Below are 17,113 nucleotides of genomic sequence, written 5' to 3'. Positions count from 1 at the left end.
GTCCCCACAACGTGATGAATACCAGGTACACACACACACACACACACACATTTATGTGCTGGGAGCACAGATGCAAAAGTTTTGGACACATGTGAGACCAGCCATGTGTTCAGAGTGAAATATGATACACAACGATTGAGAAGATTGAGACCACACTAGATATCACAGGGGGGTTGGAGACAATGGGTTTCTGAATGTGGTCTTTAAAAATAATATCAAATAAAAAAATTTTAAAACTTTCTATTCAACAAAGAAACCTGAAAAAACTCTACTTAGATATTTTTAACATAATAATATTAAATGTTTTAAGGAAAGGAAAGGAGGTGAAGTGAGGCCAAGTATGGTGACCCATACTAGGAATTTGTGCTCTGCATTTAACCCATCCAAGTGCACACACACAGTAGTGAACACACACCCGGAGCAGTGGGCAGCCATTGCTGCGGCGCCCGGGGAGCAGTTGGGGGTACGGTGCCTTGCTCAAGGGATTCACCTCAGTCGTGGTATTGAGGGTGAAAAGAGTGCTGGTTATTCACTCCCCCCACCTTCAATCCCTGCCGGACCTGAGACTCGAACCTGCAACCTTTGGGTTACAAGTCCGACTCTCTAACCATTAGGCCACGGCTGCCCCCAAGAGCATTCCCTGACCGGGAATCGAACTCCTAGACCACCAGGGAAAAGACACTGGCCCATACTGGCCCATTTCATTTATGAGCATGAAATCAGAATATTACAATGATTTCTGAAGGATCATGTGACTGATTTGAAATCACAGGAATAAATTACATTTGAAAATATATTCAAATAGAAACAGTCAATTTTACTGTTAAGTTTACTGTTTTTGCTGCTTCTTAAAAACTTCTTAAAAACATTAAACATCCATGCATGATATAAACTCACAATTACAAGATAAATACTCATAATTCGTAGCCTAGAATCTAGACGCGCCCCTATAGCGGCAGCAAATTACATTTGCTTCCAAGGGCAGTCTAGTTACTCTCCGTTCACTTGAGATTTTAAAAATCCAAAATCGACCGGGCCAATCATCGTTTAACATGATGACGACTGACGTGCGACCATAAGTTCCGTCAGACATTCTCTGGTTCTGTGAATTATGCGTGAGAAATAGAGCGATGGCTCTATTGAGGATGAATGGATGAATAATACGTTGTTTATATTTATTGAGTTTAAACGTGAAAATGTCTAGTATTATTGTATTAGTGTACTGTGATTAAAGAGGATCACAATGCTGAAAAAGCATGTTTGGATTTTAAATCAAAATAACGGATAAATGTTGTGTTTGTGGTAAAGAGCCGCGGATCAGTTACGGACGCTGTGTGAAAGCAAAACGAGTCCGTGCTGCTTTTGCACCGCATACATAATGCACACGGACTGCAGACGCACTGTAGACAGAGTATGTGTGAAACAGGCGTCAGACATTCTCTGGTTCTGTGAATTACGCGTGAGAGATAGAGCGATGGCTGCCGCTAGCGAACAACTTTCTTTCGAATCGACTTTGGCCGCCACTCTGAAAGACTTGAAGTTAAGCTTTTCCACAACACACATGCAAGGAACTTGCTTTTCTGTCGCTCTGACTGCGTAGTACGTCACCTTCTTCGTTGCTCTGATTGGTTGTAGCGCTATCCTATTGCGTGGAGAGGGAGTTTGAAAGACAACCGTTTATCCCACCCCTCTGGTTGAGCTCTGTCTATGGAGAGTGCCCACTGCCCAGACCCTACATTTATGTGGGTCTGGCTTGTCAGGCTACATAATTCGGACTTTTTTCTCACAATCGTGAGTTCATATCTTGCAATTCTAACTTTTTCCCTCAGAATTGCACGATATAAACTCACAATTGCGAGATAAAAACTAGTAATGCTGGCTTTTTCTCATAATTGCGCATTTACACTTGCTCTTTTTTACTTTTTTCTCACAAATGCGTGATATAAACTCACAATTGTGAGATAAAAGCTCGTAATTCTGACTTTTTTATCACAATCATGAGTTTATATCTAGCAATTCTAACTTTTTTCTCGCAATTGCGAGTTTATATCTCACAATTCTACACTTTTTCTTCAGAATTGCATAATATAACCCACATTTGCGAGAAATAAAGTCAGAATTGTGAGCTAAAAATTCATAATTCTGATTTTTTTTTCTGGTAATTGCGAGTTCAAATCATGCAATTCTTACTTTTTTCTTGCAATTCTGATATAAACTCACAATTGCGAGAAATAAATTCAGAACTGCGAGATAAAAACTCAAAATTCCGACTTTTTTTCGCAATTGCGAGTTTATATCTTGCAATTCTGACTTTTTTCCTCAGAATTGCATGACATAAACTCACAACTGCGAAAAATAAAGTCAGAATTGCAAGATAAAAACTTGAAAGTCTAACTTTTTTCTCGTAATTGCGAGTTTTATGTTGCAATTCTTACTTTTTTCCTCAGAATTGCATAATATAAACTCACAATTGTGACAAATAAAGTCAGAATTGCAAGATAAAAAATGTTCATTCTGAGTTTTTTCTCATAATTGCGAGTTTATGTCTCGCAATTCTTACTTTTTCTCGCAATTATGACCTCTTTCTTCAGAATTGCGTGATACAAACTCACAATTGCGAGAAATAAATTCAGAACTGCGAGATAAAAACTCAAAATTCCAACTTTTTTCTCGCAATTGAGTTTATATCTTGCAATTCTGACTTTTTTCCTTAGAATTGTGTGATATAAACTCACAATTGCTAGAAAAAGTCATAAATGCAAGATAAAAACTCGCAATTCTGAAATTCTAAAGTTTTTATCTTAAGATTACTACTTTTTTTCTTGCAATAGTGTGGTATAAACTCACAATTGTGAAAAATAAAGTCAATTACGACTTTTTTTCTTGTAATTGCGAGTTTTTATCTCGCAATTCTTACTTTTTTCCTCAGAATTGCATTAAAATAACCTCACAATTGAGAGATAAAAACTCGTAATGCTGGCTTTTCCTCATAACTGCGAGTTTACATCTTGCGATTCTAACTTTTTATGTCAAAATTGTGTAATAAAAACTCATAATTCTGACTTTTTCATGCAATTGCAAGTTTATATCTCGCAATTCCTAATTGTTTCTCGCAGTTCTGACTGTTTTCCTCAGAATTGTGTGATATAAACTGAAGTTGTGGGTTTTTATCTCACAATTCTGACCTTATTTCTGGAAAATTGTGAGTTTACAGTATATCACAAAAGTCAGAATTGCAAGAAAAAAAGTAAGAATTGCTTGATATAAACTTGTGTTTTTCTCACAATTGTATGTTTATATCTTGCATTTCTTACGTTTTTTGCAATTCTCTTTTTCCTCAGAATTGTGTGATATAAACTCACAACTGTGAGGAAAAAAAGTCAGAATTGTGAGATAAAAAGACACAGTTACCTTTTTTTTGTTTTTTATTCAGTGGTAGAAATGGGCTTCCATAGGATAACATGCTCAGTAATATCAACTATTTTTTCCCACTTCTTAAAATTCTAACCTGTTCTTCTAATAACTGCAGATATATGCTCATATTCATTAGTTTTCTGCTTAATTGTACATTTGGTGAGAGGAAATGCATATACATGAAGCTTGGAGTCCATTATAGGTTTTTTCAAGTGATAATTAGTATCATAAAACAGCACGTGTTATTAAGTCAAGTGTAGATTATGCAACACGTGGGACATTTCAGAGATTGACTCTTGTGTTTCTGAAGATGAATCAGTTACTTGCTCATGCTGTACAAAACTGGCTGGCGTGATGTTAGAGTGCTGTGGCTGGTTACCAAAGAGTTGCTATGCAGTTGCTAGGGTGGTCTGGATAGTTGCCAAGTCATTGCTAAGTTGCAGCTTCCAGTCATAAGAGCCTATCTCCATATTCTTCTCTATGTTAATGCACATCTATAGGATTTTGGTGCCCTTCAACAAAAACAGTGTGGAAGTAGTTAAATACAAAAATATTGGTAAAATCACTAAAACTAAGTTAGCGACAGCAGGGAAATAGTTGTGCATGCTAACAAGAATAACAGTTTTATTCCTCAACAGAATAAAAAATTAAATAAAAATAATAATAATTGAGACTTTTTAGCTCACAATTTTGACCTTTTTTCTTGCAATTCCATGTTTATAAACATATATTGCAACTTTTTATCTCATAATTTTGACCTTTTTTGCAATTGCGAGTTATGAAGTCAGAATTGTGAGATATAAACTCGCAATTCTGAGAAATAAAATCAGAATTGCGAGATATAAACTCACAATTGTGAAAAAATAAAGTCAGAATTGCGAGAAAAAAACTTCCAATTCTGATCTTTTTTCTCACAATTCTGACTTTTTTTTTCTTAGAATTATGAGATAAAGTCAGAATTATGAGATATAAACTTGCAATTGCGAGTTATAAAGTCAGAATTGCGAGATATAAACTCAGAATTATGAAAAATAAAGTCAGAGTTGCCAGATAAAAACTGACATTTTTTCTTGAAATTCTGACTTTTTTTCTCAGAATTATGAGATAGAAACTCTCAAGTGCGAGTTATAAACTCAGAATTGCGAGAAATAAACTTGCAATTGCAAGTTATAAAGTCAGAATTGCGAGAAATAAACTTCCAATTCTCATCTTTTTCTCACACTTTTTTTTTACTTAGAATTATGAGATAGAAACTCGCAATTGCGAGTTATAAAGTCAGAATTGCGAGATATAAACTCAGAATTATGAAAAATAAAGTCAGAGTTGCCAGATAGAAACTCAGAATTGCGAGGAAAAAAAATTAAGTCAGAATTGCAAGACAAAAACTTGCAATTCTGACATTTTTTCTTGCAGTTCTGACTTTTTTTCTCAGAATTATGAGATATAAATGTGAGTTATAAAGTCAGATTTGTGAGATACAAACTTTCAATTCTGATCTTTTTTTCTCGAAATTTTGACTTTTTTTCTTAGAATTATGAGAAACTCATAATTGCGAGTTATAAAGTCAGAATTGTGAGATATAAACTCGCAATTCTGAGAAATAAAGTCAGAATTGCGAGATAAAAACTCAGAATTGTGAAAAAATAAAGTCAGTATTGCAAGAAAAAAATGTCCAATTCTGATCTTTTTCTTGCAATTCTGACTTTTTATTTAGAATTATGAGATAGAAACTCGCAATTGCGAATTAAATTGGCTTCCCTAATTAACTAACTAGTAACAATCTGAAAAGTAGAATTTCTTGTGAAAACTAATAAAAATGTTTTATTTGCAGCCATTAATAGCAGAGAATTAAAACTCTCAGTCTCGTCATCATTTTGGCCACTGAAGATAGGCAGATGGACTCTGAATGACTGTAGGTGATGATACACCGAGATGAATCTCACCCTCAGCAATACTGGAAATGAACAATTGGCCAAGACACTTTCATATTTTCCCTTCTGTGACTGTATATCAGTGCGCCACTTATAATCCACAGCAAAAGGTGTCAACAGATAATTTCAGAAGTGTTTTTATAGCGCCTTTCAAAAAGCTCCAGTAAGGACAAAAGCTTTGTGGCACAGAGGGGTGCTGTTATGTAACGAACAATGATGAATTAAACAGTGAATCAAATGAATCAAAAGTGAATTAAATAGTGACGGCCTCAGACAGTGCAGTGTGGATTAGAATGAGGTCATTTCTGGCAGAGGCACTAATTCAGATGTGTTCAGTTGTGTGATGGACGGAGAGAAGAATTCAGTTTCCCACATGTACACAACTTCAACACTCTCTCTATTCCCCGCCGATTCACGCTGTGCATTAACCAGCAGCTGGACTGTAATTAGACCTATTGGCCAGATGGATGCAGGTAGATTCATTAATAAAAGCCTTTGCTGTGCACGTAATGCAATGCACTTAATCGCAGATGTAAGACTGACAGAGGCTGATGCAATGACTGCAAACATTTAAAGAAACAGTACACCCAAAAATAAAATACCTGGTCACTACTTTGTTATAAGTGTACGTCCTGGACAGAACGAGATGAGATTAACAATAAACACTATTTAATATAATCTTCTGGTATACAGGCAGGAACAAAGATCACTTCCACACACAATAAACATGTAACGATTAAAGACCGACAGTAAACTCAAGAAACAAACAGACTTATAAAGGGTGTGCTAATTACAAGGACAAGTGCAGGGAATCACAGTAATGATGGGCTAAACCAAATGACACAGATCAACAGGGGGAGACAACAAGCGAAACCAAAGACATAAACTGACAGAACTGTGACATTACGCCCCCCTCCGAATAGGCGCATCCTCGCGCCGTAGAAAAAGAAAAACAAAATAGACAAGAAAGGCGGAAAAAAATGAAGTCCATGGAGGCGGCTTTGAAAAAAACAAAAGTCCAAGTGGATGACAGGACAGTCCAAGGGGGCGACAACGGAGGGAGGAGCCAGGGAGGAAACAGGAGGGACCCGGGGTAGGAGGAAATAGGCATGACCCAGACCACAGCCATGATGACGGCCCACAGTGGAGCCGACGGAGGGAGGAGCCATGGTGGAGGACGGGCTGACGACTCCATGGGGCCGACCGACAGAGGCGGAGCAGCTGGAGGAGGAGCCCGAGGCGGAGAGCCGAAGATCCAGGGTGACGCCGAGGATCCGGAGGGCCAAGGCGGAACAAGAGGCTCTGGCGGCGGAGGCGGAGATCCGGAGGTCTGCGGCGGAGCCGGAGCGACAGAGGATGGAGGCTGTGCCCACAGTAAGGAGGAGTCCCAAGGAACCGGTGGGACGGCGTGACGAGGCGCAGCCGGAGGAGCAGAGTCCTGAGGTGACGATGGGGTGTCGACTGACCAGGGCGGAGCCGAAAAGACGATGGAGTCCGGTGGAGCTGGTGGACCGACGGGTGACGATGTAGACGAGGGCGCTGAGAGCTGTGGTGGAGCCGCAGGGTCGGAGGGCCGAGGCAGAGTCCTGGACTCAGAGGCTGGAGGCGTAGCAGATGGATCCTCCAGCCTAGACGCCGATGGAAGCTGGCAGCCCCGCGGCGAGCCCACTGCACAGGTGTGGGGCTGAGGGTGAGCTGAGGGGCTGTTAGGAGACAGCGGCGGCCAGGCAGACATGGATGTAGATGACAGAGGGTGGCTGGGTGGGAATTCCAGGCAGACAGATGGTTCGGTGAAAAAGTCAATAAGATCCTCAGAGTTATTTGCTGAAACTTCTGAAAAGAAGTCTATGAGATCCCCAGAATGATGCTCAAGCTCACCCCCAGTGGTGGTGCAGTGGGCAGGGCTCTCTATCGCCCTCTCTTGCTCCACGTGGCAATCCACCGTCACGGATATTGTAGTCGGCTCTCGCACCTGGTCAGATGGTTCAGGCTCTGGCTCTGTCGCTCTCGGCTCTGGCTCTCCATCTGCGGTGGGCTCGGGTGCCGGGTAAACTGTTGTAGGTCGGTCTTTCTGTTATAAGTGTACGTGCTGGACGGAACGAGACGAGATGAGATTAACAATAAACACTATTTAATATAATCTTCTGGTATACAGGCAGGAACAAAGATCACTTCCACACACGATAAACATGTAACAATTAAAGACCGACAGTAAACTCAAGAAACAAACAGACTTATAAAGGGTGTGCTAATTACAAGGACAGGTGCAGGGAATCACAGTAATGATGGGCTAAACCAAATGACACAGATCAACAGGGGGAGACAACGGGCGAAACCAAAGACATAAACTGACAGAACTGTGACACTTTCATTATATGGAGAAGAAGAAAAAAAAAACAGGAAAAATATGAAAATTTTTCCGTAGTATAGTTCCAATATAACATGATTTTTACATGATTTGTTCCATTTAATTACTCCTTTTCAGATATTGAATCATATACTAAGTATATACTTGTTATACTACGAGTATACTTAAGTTATAAGTTATTATCTGAAAGTATATACGTTTAAGATTTGAATACAATGAAGTGCACTTCAAGGTCAAAACATCTCTTTTTTGTACATTAAATGGAAAGTTTGAAAGGTTTGAAATGACATTAAGATTATTAAATTAACAACGTTTTAGGGAACTATTTGTTTAAAAGAAATGACTCTATGAAATAATACATAGAGATTGTTGCAAAAGGCGATGCTGAAAAATGCCAAGTTCTGTCATGAAACTGTAGACGGCACAGGCTGATTGGTCAGTAACGCAAACTCATGACATTCACATCGTTAAATTACTTGGAACAAGCTGATTGGTTCATGTTGCATAAGCAGCCAATGAGCTTTCTGCTTTACATTTAAATGGCTGGTTAGCATTCACTAGAGCATTTTGCAGCGTGCTTTAAAGCCCTGATTACTCTGTAAGGCATTTTCATTGATCCTCGTCTACACTGGCTCACCGTTTACTCTACACAACCAAAAATGCATGTCACATGACCATTCATAATGAGCATGATGTTACTGTTTATATGGTCATCAAGAACATGGAGAATGAATGTGGGCAGCTATGCCATCATTTTTAAAAGTCTCCGTTTTGGTCCATTTACACTGAAACACAACCCCAGAGTTTTCAAAGTAAAATGAGGTCTGTTTTTAAGAGTTTCCATTTTCAAGGGTCAAAAACTCCACAGTAGTGTAAATAACAGCCGTAACTGTTGCAAAAGCTATGAGTTTCGAAACGAAAAAAGGCACTAGTGTAAACGTAGCTTAAAGGTCATTGCACACTGAGTCAGAATTTTTTTTCTTTTTTTTCGTATTTGTCATTCTTTCCTATCAAAATGCTTGCTATGAATGCGAAAATGGAGAAAAAACAAAGCTGATCCAAACTTTTTTATGATGGACGAAAGTTCGGAGGCAGTGTGTAAACATGACTGACAACGTGACGTCGTATTTATTTTTTAACGTGCGAAAATTTTGGATGAAAATTTCGGACTCAGTGTGCAATGACCTTAAAGGGGTCATCGGATGTCCATTTTCCACAAGTTGATGTGATTCTTTAGAGTCTTAATGGGAGTCTATATCATACTTTGATTAAAATTTCTCAATGGTAGTGTAAAAAACACTCTTTTTACCTTGGGATGATGAGCCGTATTGTTTACTTTAGCCAAATTTAGCAGCGTTTAGCTGCAAAACTTGTTAACTAGCACATTATTAAGAAAGGCCATTTGCAAAGATGCATAAAAAACCCTTATACTCACTTTTGTTGTGGGTGAAGCTGCATCACGAAGGATTCGCACGATCATAGATGCATATGTAGATCGGGATCGGCGCTGTGTCTTTAGCGGCTCAGATGTCGGGAGTAAATAACGACTGCTATGTACATTATTACATTCAACAACAGAACACCTCCATCGCTCAATTAGAGACATTCTTGTCTTCCCCTGCACCTGAGTCGACACAATGGCAGTCGGAGTCGGACTGTTTCAGCTCGGTGAGGGCGGGTCTAAGGTAAGGCTCTCATGTCAATCAACTATCGTGGGAGTGGCCTCTGTCGGTGTGTCATCACACCGACAAGAAGCTGAGAGTGACCTGATTTTAAAAAGGGGATATTCCTTTTAGAGTGGTTGTGTATACAAATTGCCAACACACATTAATGTTCGAACAACATTTAAAAGTGAGTTTTGCATCCGATGACCCCTTTTAGACTTCCTCTGAAACACTCCACCTCCCCAGCTCCACCTGTATAGATCTACTACGGGTTATAATACAGTCAAACCAAAATTTATTCATACACCTTCAATATTTCTCACATTATCACAGTTCATTCGCTATAGTTTAGAAAATGATATTAAAATATGACAAGAACAAGAGTTAAACTGTGTCAGAACAAATTCATCTTGATAATCACAAATGAATTACAGTCAAACCAAAATTTATTCAGACACCTTCAGCGTTTTTCACATTAGCACAGTTTGTTTGCCATAAAACCAGGTCAAAGTGTCAAATCGAATTTTTTTGTCCCAGATTTTTTAGCAAGTTCACTGATAGTCCACTGTATGAAGAATTTTGGGTATGTCACAGTTTACTTTATTTTGCTATCTTCTCTTACATAAATGAACTATAGTTTCCTGCACCCACTAGTAAATAAAATATCAAAATATATACCTGGTGTCTGATTTTTGTTTTGTTTGTTTGACTGTGTATATGCTACTTGTCATATCCATTACTAAGCTAAAATCTTCTGAGAGTTGTCATGATAGAACATTTTTTTATTTATCCACTGTTATCCACTCTGACTGTCATTACATCAGCAACTTCTAGATTATAGTTTGAGTGACAGACTCTTCTCATTTCATTATTTTTGCACATAAATTGGAAACGCTTTCATATTCATTTGCCAAAATAGATAGACCTTAATAGTAATACATCTGGAAGGCTTCCGGGCAGAAAGAGTGCATATGCGAGCATGCGGAGGAGAGTTTGGCAGCAGGCCCTGATGCCTCCATCTGACCTCATTCATCAGCACAACCTAAAGACTGATCAGCGCAGGCAGGCAGCCGAATGCATTAGTGATGTCATAGTGGCATTACGCATCATTGCTGCAGGGAACCAATGAGGCACAGAGGAGAGAGGAATGAGATCATGATCAGGGATAATATATGATCAGCTCTCTCTCCTTATTCCATACTGTGCTCTTTGACACTGAATGTGGTGGGTGATGCATATCAAGCAGCTGTGGAATCATTTCTCCACGTATGGCTCCACCTGATGTGCCTAATGATGCAGGACTGCTAAATTGGCTCTAATGCAAAAAAAGTATGAAGGGATTGTTATTATTCATAGCATCTTTAGGCAATGTGGGAGTGAAAACTGTTTTGCTTTGCTTGGCAAAGTCATTTTCTACCTTTTTCTATCTTTTTTTTAACAAACTATTGCATCTAGAATGCGGTATATACTGCACAGTAATAAGCAGCAATCTAGTATTCTTTTTAAAACAGCCTCTGTTTTTAAAAGAGCACCCACAGAGACATATAGCAGATGCTCTCTTTTCATCTCTGGGGCCCCGTATTCAGTCCTTGGCACCTGGGGGTGTCAGGATGGAGGGGGAGAGTGAGAAAAAGCAAGCAGGAGGAGGGGTGTATCTATTGTGAAATAGGGGTGATGGGGGTTGGACATATTTTGATGATAATGTGGCACGCTTCTTGTATGAAGCGATCCCAGTCTTAGATCAGTACAAAAGGGCCCTGATCCCCACTGGTCCGTGTCTATCAGACCATTTATAGGCAGAGGGTGGGTCGCAAGCTGGCTGGTCCAGGGCCCAAAGGCACGGAGCCCCACCGCTCTGCCGTATGGGCCTCCACGTGTCTCTCTGCATGAGGTTTGCATCATTGCTTTTGTTGCTAGCTCCCCTGTGTTTAATTTGTGCAGCCATTATTCAGCATCTAGATTTTGGTGATTCTAGCACACGAAACAATCCTGTTTAAAATCAGCTGACACACTTCTAGTACATTTTAGAGCAAATCTGGATGTGGTTTGTATAGACCTGTGGCAAACACATCTATGCATCTGACAGGGTTTCAAACCAATGCTGGGTATACTTGCAATGATGTAATCAGTGGGTAAGTTTACCTAGCATATGCCAGCAAAGGCTAAACTAGGGCTGAAACTTTAACAGCACACAGTGCAAACAGCGATTTGCATATAAGTTATTAAGATTCATGTATTGGGAACGTTTCTTTGCTTTGAAATCAATAGTATGGCTCTAAGATCATGTTAGGTAGCAGCTGGCACAAGTGTGATTAAACCTCTCCCTGAGGATTTTCCCAGCATCCCACTGGGGATGTCTGGTGCGAACCACTCTCTGTATTGCCCTCTTGTGGTGGGAGGTAAAAGAAACACTGTAGAACAGAGTCCAGTTCTTTGTGTGCCTTTATTATTTATCACAACAGGATTCTGTCTTTTACTTGAAGGTAACCACAGCCTCAATATGATCCCTCTTAATATCATCTTGTGTAAGTCTAAAAAGACAATAAAGCTGCATATTTGTTGTGCTCCTACATTGTCTCATTGTGTACTGCAATATCACCACCTGGTGGTGTGAGTTGGAAGGTTTTGGACATTTTTAAAAAACAAAATCTGTTTCTATCCCATGAGGAAAAAGAAGATAGACTAAAAAGATTGAATGTGAACTGTAATGTAAACTGTACTTTCTGAAAATACAACATTTGAACCCTTTCCAACAATGACTGTATGATTCTGAGATCATTCTTTTCACACTGAGAACAACTAAAGGGCGCATACGCAACTATTACAGAAGGTTCAAATGCTCACTGATGCTTCAGAAGGAAACACAATGCATTAAGAGGCAATGGGGTGAAAACTTTTGGATTTGTTGAAGATCGGGGGAAATTTAACTTATTTTGTCTTTTGGGAAACGTGTAAGTATCTTCTGTAGCTTCTGAAGGGAAGTACTAAATGAAAAAAAAAAAAAGATATTTAGTCCAAATAAGAAAAACATTCTGTTCAAAAGTTTACACCCCTTACTTCTAATACATTGATTTTCCTTCTGGAGCATCAGTGAGCGTTTGAACTTTCTGTAATAGTTGAATATGAGTCCCTCAGTTGAAAAGGTGAATCTCAAAATCATTCGGTAATTGTTGGAAATACACAAAAATGCTAATAAATCTTAGTATTGAAGGATTGAAGTACCTGAAATGTTTTTTTTTTTTTTTTCTGAGGAACAACAGGTAGTTTAACTGTTCAGGACAAACAAGGGACTCATAAACAACTGAAGCACAAATGTGGATCATTCAGGTAACAACAATTTTCAGAATCAAGCGTATGTAAACTTTTGAACAGGGTTATTTTATGTAAACATCTTCTATGTGAAATAACTTTTTCAGGTCAGTACTAAAAAAAAAAATAACATGCATTTTGCATGATATTTATTTATTTTGATCAAATAATTAACATTTTGCAGATTCTGCAAGGTGTATGTAAACTTTTGACCTCAACTGTATATTTATGCATTTAGCACCCACTTTCCAAAGCGACTTGCATGAGAACAAAAGTAGTTTGTCAAAGATCCAACAATATTTGTCATGTACAAAGCCAGGTTTACTGGACAACAAGATTAGGAGGCAAGCTGGAGAAGAGGAGATGTACAGAAGGCTGACTGAAGACCCGACATGCTGCCATGTTCTGGATCATTTGGAAAGGCTTAGTCACACTGGCTAGTAGGCCTGCCAGTAGAGCATTGCAGTAGTCCAGTCTTGAAGGGCTTGGATAAGGAGTTGTACCACATGTTCTGTCATGAAGGGCCTGAATATCCTAATTCTGTTAAAGGCGAACCTACACGACCAGTCTGTTTTTTAAATGTGGGTGAAAAAGCTTAGTTTGCCGTTAAAAATTAGCTCCAGCTTCCTTGCCGTCCTGGCTGGTGTTAGTGTTGTGGACTCCAGGTGACCAGTAATATTGTGGTCAACTGACAAGTCTGTAGAGATTACAAGAAGTGTTGTCTTCACAAGGTTGAGCAGCAGATGGCGCTCCTTCATCCAACCAGACATGTCCAAGAGGCAAGCAGAGATACAAGCCAGTAGGATCATCAGGTTGAAATGATAGATGGAGCTGTGTATCATTTGCATAGCAGTGGTAAGAGTAGCCATGTGGCCTTATGATTACTCACAGTAAAATTGTGTAAATGGAGAAAAGAAGAGGTGCAAGCACTTAACCTTGAGGCACCCCAGTGACTTAGTCACTCATCCTCTCCATGAAACCTTTAAAGATCTGCCTGTGAGGTAAGACTGAAGCCACTGAAGCACTTTACCTGTGATGCCCAAGTCAGAAAGTTTGAACATGAAGATCTGGTGGTCAGCAGTGTCTAAGGCAGCAAAAAGGACAAGTAGACAGTGTAGAAGTTTAAGGTTTCAAATAGTCCTGCCTTTCCCAGTTTGTCCGAATTACTTTAGCTTTACCTTCCCACTCGGCCTCTTAGATCATGTGAACTTGGCCTTTTGTCTATTCCTAGATCTTGGTTACTATAGGTGGAAGGTCATTTTGAAGAACTCATATCTAAAAACATGCCTGCTTGAAATGTAGCTTAGATAATCGGAAATTGTCCTTTAGAAGTATGTGGAGGGTTTTTTTTGTGTGTGTGTGTGTGTGTGTGTGTGTGTGTGTGTGTGTGTGTGTGTGTGTGTGTGTGTGTGTGTGTGTGTGTGTGTGTGTGTGTGTGTGTGTGTGTGTGTGTGTGTGTTTGTTTTGTGACATATCAGGACACAAATTTGTGTAATAACATGGGTATGACATAGGTATTACAAGGAGAGGGTGACTTATGAGGACATTGCCCAGGTCCCCACTTTTCAAAAGGCTTATAAATCATACAGAATACGTTTTTTTGAGAATGTAAAGATATGCACAGTCTCCTGTGAGGGCTAGGTTTAGGTGTAGGGAAGGTGTAGGGTGATAGCAAATATTGTTTGTATAGTATAAAAACCATTACGTCTATGGAATGTCCCCACAATTCACAAAAACAAACGTGTGTGTGTGTGTGTGTGTGTGTGTGTGTCTGTGTGTGTTTATTGTATCAATTCTGCGTTTTTATACTCGTGAAATTTCTTGAAATGTACATTTGTAAAGCAACCTTGAGCCGTGGAAAGGCGCTATATGAATAAAATAGCCTGTTGTTGAAGTTTAAAAATTTCTGACAGAAAACTAGGATTGAGCATTAGCTTTTTGAGGGGCGGGGTTACCCTAGCCTAATTGAATGTGGTAGGAAATATGCCAGTAGTAACATGTTTAAGTTGTGAGTCAAAAGGGGTAGCAATGTTGGTGAAATCTCTTGTAAAAGGTGGGAGGGGATTGGGTCTAAGTTACAAGTTGCAGGACGGCTGGCACAGAGAATTTAGAGACCTTGTTTATTATAATGGGAGAGATGGAAGAGAAGAGAGGAATGTGTATGGATGAAGGCTGATGCAGGAATCCAGATGCATTGCACTTTGTTTACAAGCAGAAGATGCACGCTGTACATGCAACTTCATAAACATGTCTGAAGATTAAAAAAAAAAAAATCCAAATTGCCCAGTCTTATTTGATCCAGCCGGCTCCTGCAAGCATCGTGGTACCCTTGTGCACTTGCGTTGAAGACTGACACGGAGGAGTAGAAATTGTTGAATAAAGTTGTTCTTTTTTTTTTCTTTGCTCACAAAAGTATTCTCGTAGCTTCATAAAATTACGGTTGAACCACTGATGTCACATGGACTTTTTAAACAATGTTCTTACTACCAGTCAGGAAGCACTCGAATTTAATCAAAAACATCTTAATTCGCGTTCCAAAGATGAACAAAAGTCTTGCACGTTTAGAACGACATGAGGGTGAGTAATTAATAATAACAGAATTTTTATTCTTGGGTGAACTATCCCTTTACGGTGGAGCACAGAGTGTCTGTTGTTTTATTGACATCAAGAGCAGTGAACTGGTTAGTGGGGGATACAGAGACCACAGAGTAAAAGCATAGGGAGAGAGTGGAGGTTATGGCAGTTAGCAGGAGGAGGCTGTGGTGGAGTGACTGGAGAAGTGGAGATCTAGCAGAGATGTGGTGAAGTAACAATATGGTTGTCAGGTTACGTGTTAGGATGAGGTCTGGTTCAGGGATGTGCTGTCTTGTGAGGTCAAACGAGGCCAGAAGAGCTAGGACAGGGGTGTCTAGCTTCAACATGTCCAAACATGTACTTACCTTGAAGATTACAATAATCTTAAAGACCATAATTACTTTGTTTCTGTCAGGGTTTAGGTTTGATCGACTTCTTTTTTCTCCCACACTAAGCTTTGTTTTTTTGTTTTTGTTTTTTGTTTTTTGCACATGCTGACAGCATTCTGCTGATTGTGTTTTGCAACCAGTGCAGTCGTATAACTGTACTGGTTGCTACTTTCAGTTGAGCAGCCACTCGCCTGCTGTTTGATCTCCGTCCGATGGAATGTGTTGCGTCTTTCCTGAAATGTGCTGCTCGGACCACTCTCTCACTTCCTTATCCCTTCTTGATTATCGATCGTCCTGCTGATCTGTGGCTAGCGGCTCGCTTCCAGTTTATCTTCTATAATAAAAAATTGTTGAAGCATCTAACTGCATTTGGGTCCTTTACTATAGAGACTCATGATGGTTTCAGGTGTGTTTAGTTGGTCCGGGATCTAAACTCTGCAGGACAGTGGTCCTTGTGGGATTACAAATTTAAGAATCTGTCTTAGATCTACAGATCGTACATCCTAATGTAACACTGTATGAAAAACTAAGGTGATCTACATTGAATTGGGCATTTAATGTGAACATAGTGGCATATGTTTACTAATTATATTCAATATAGTTTCTAGTCAAGGGGGTTCTGCTGGTCTCTGATCTCTTTTTTTACTTTTACTTTTGTTCTTGTGACCAGGTGCAACTTAAACCATTTGGGTACTGTTATCTTTGGGGAGTAAGTTTGCTGAAACTCACAATCGGGGGTTGACTTCCTGTATTGTCTTTAGATGTTTTGATTAAGTGATCACTTCTGAGGCTGTGTAAGGTCAACACTCTTAAGGACTGCCCACTGAATGCATATAAATTACAATGCATCACTGCTTTAGTTAGACGTTTGATGACTGCAGCGCCACGCAGCGCTTTCTCAATAAAGAATTCTGCTGAAGATACCCAAGAGTCTCCTGGTCTTCGCTTCTGAGTTTCCAACACCCTCCAGAATCAAGAGTGGACACCCCTGTCAATCACTTGAGTGACTTAGTTTAAGTTGGATGCTGAAGTCACCAAGGACTACCAGCGATGTGTCGCCCTCTAGAAAAGAGGACAGCAGCATGTTCTAGAAAGTTGACCTGGAGAAGATTAAGTTTTGACAGGTTTACTTACTGTAAGGACATGAAATTTTAGGGAAGAGAGAGGAGTGTTGGAAATGAGTAGATATATTTTAAATGTACTAATTTCCATTTTGATTATTGTGACAAATGTGTAATTACACAGTTTTGAAATACATAACATGCAAGTAGAACCCAAAAATTTAAATTCTGTCATTAATTACTTACCCTTATGTTGTTCCAAACCTGTAAAACCTTTGTTCGTTTTCAGAACACAAATTAAGATATTTTTTTAATGAAATCCAAGAGCTTTTTGACCCTGCATAGACAGCAAGGGTCCTACCATGGTCAAGGCACAGAAACAAAGACACTGTTACAATAGTTC

This window comes from Garra rufa, chromosome 14 (assembly GCF_049309525.1).
Source record: "Garra rufa chromosome 14, GarRuf1.0, whole genome shotgun sequence".
Taxonomy (NCBI): domain Eukaryota; kingdom Metazoa; phylum Chordata; class Actinopteri; order Cypriniformes; family Cyprinidae; genus Garra; species Garra rufa.
Note: the sequence above shows the minus strand (reverse complement) of the source record.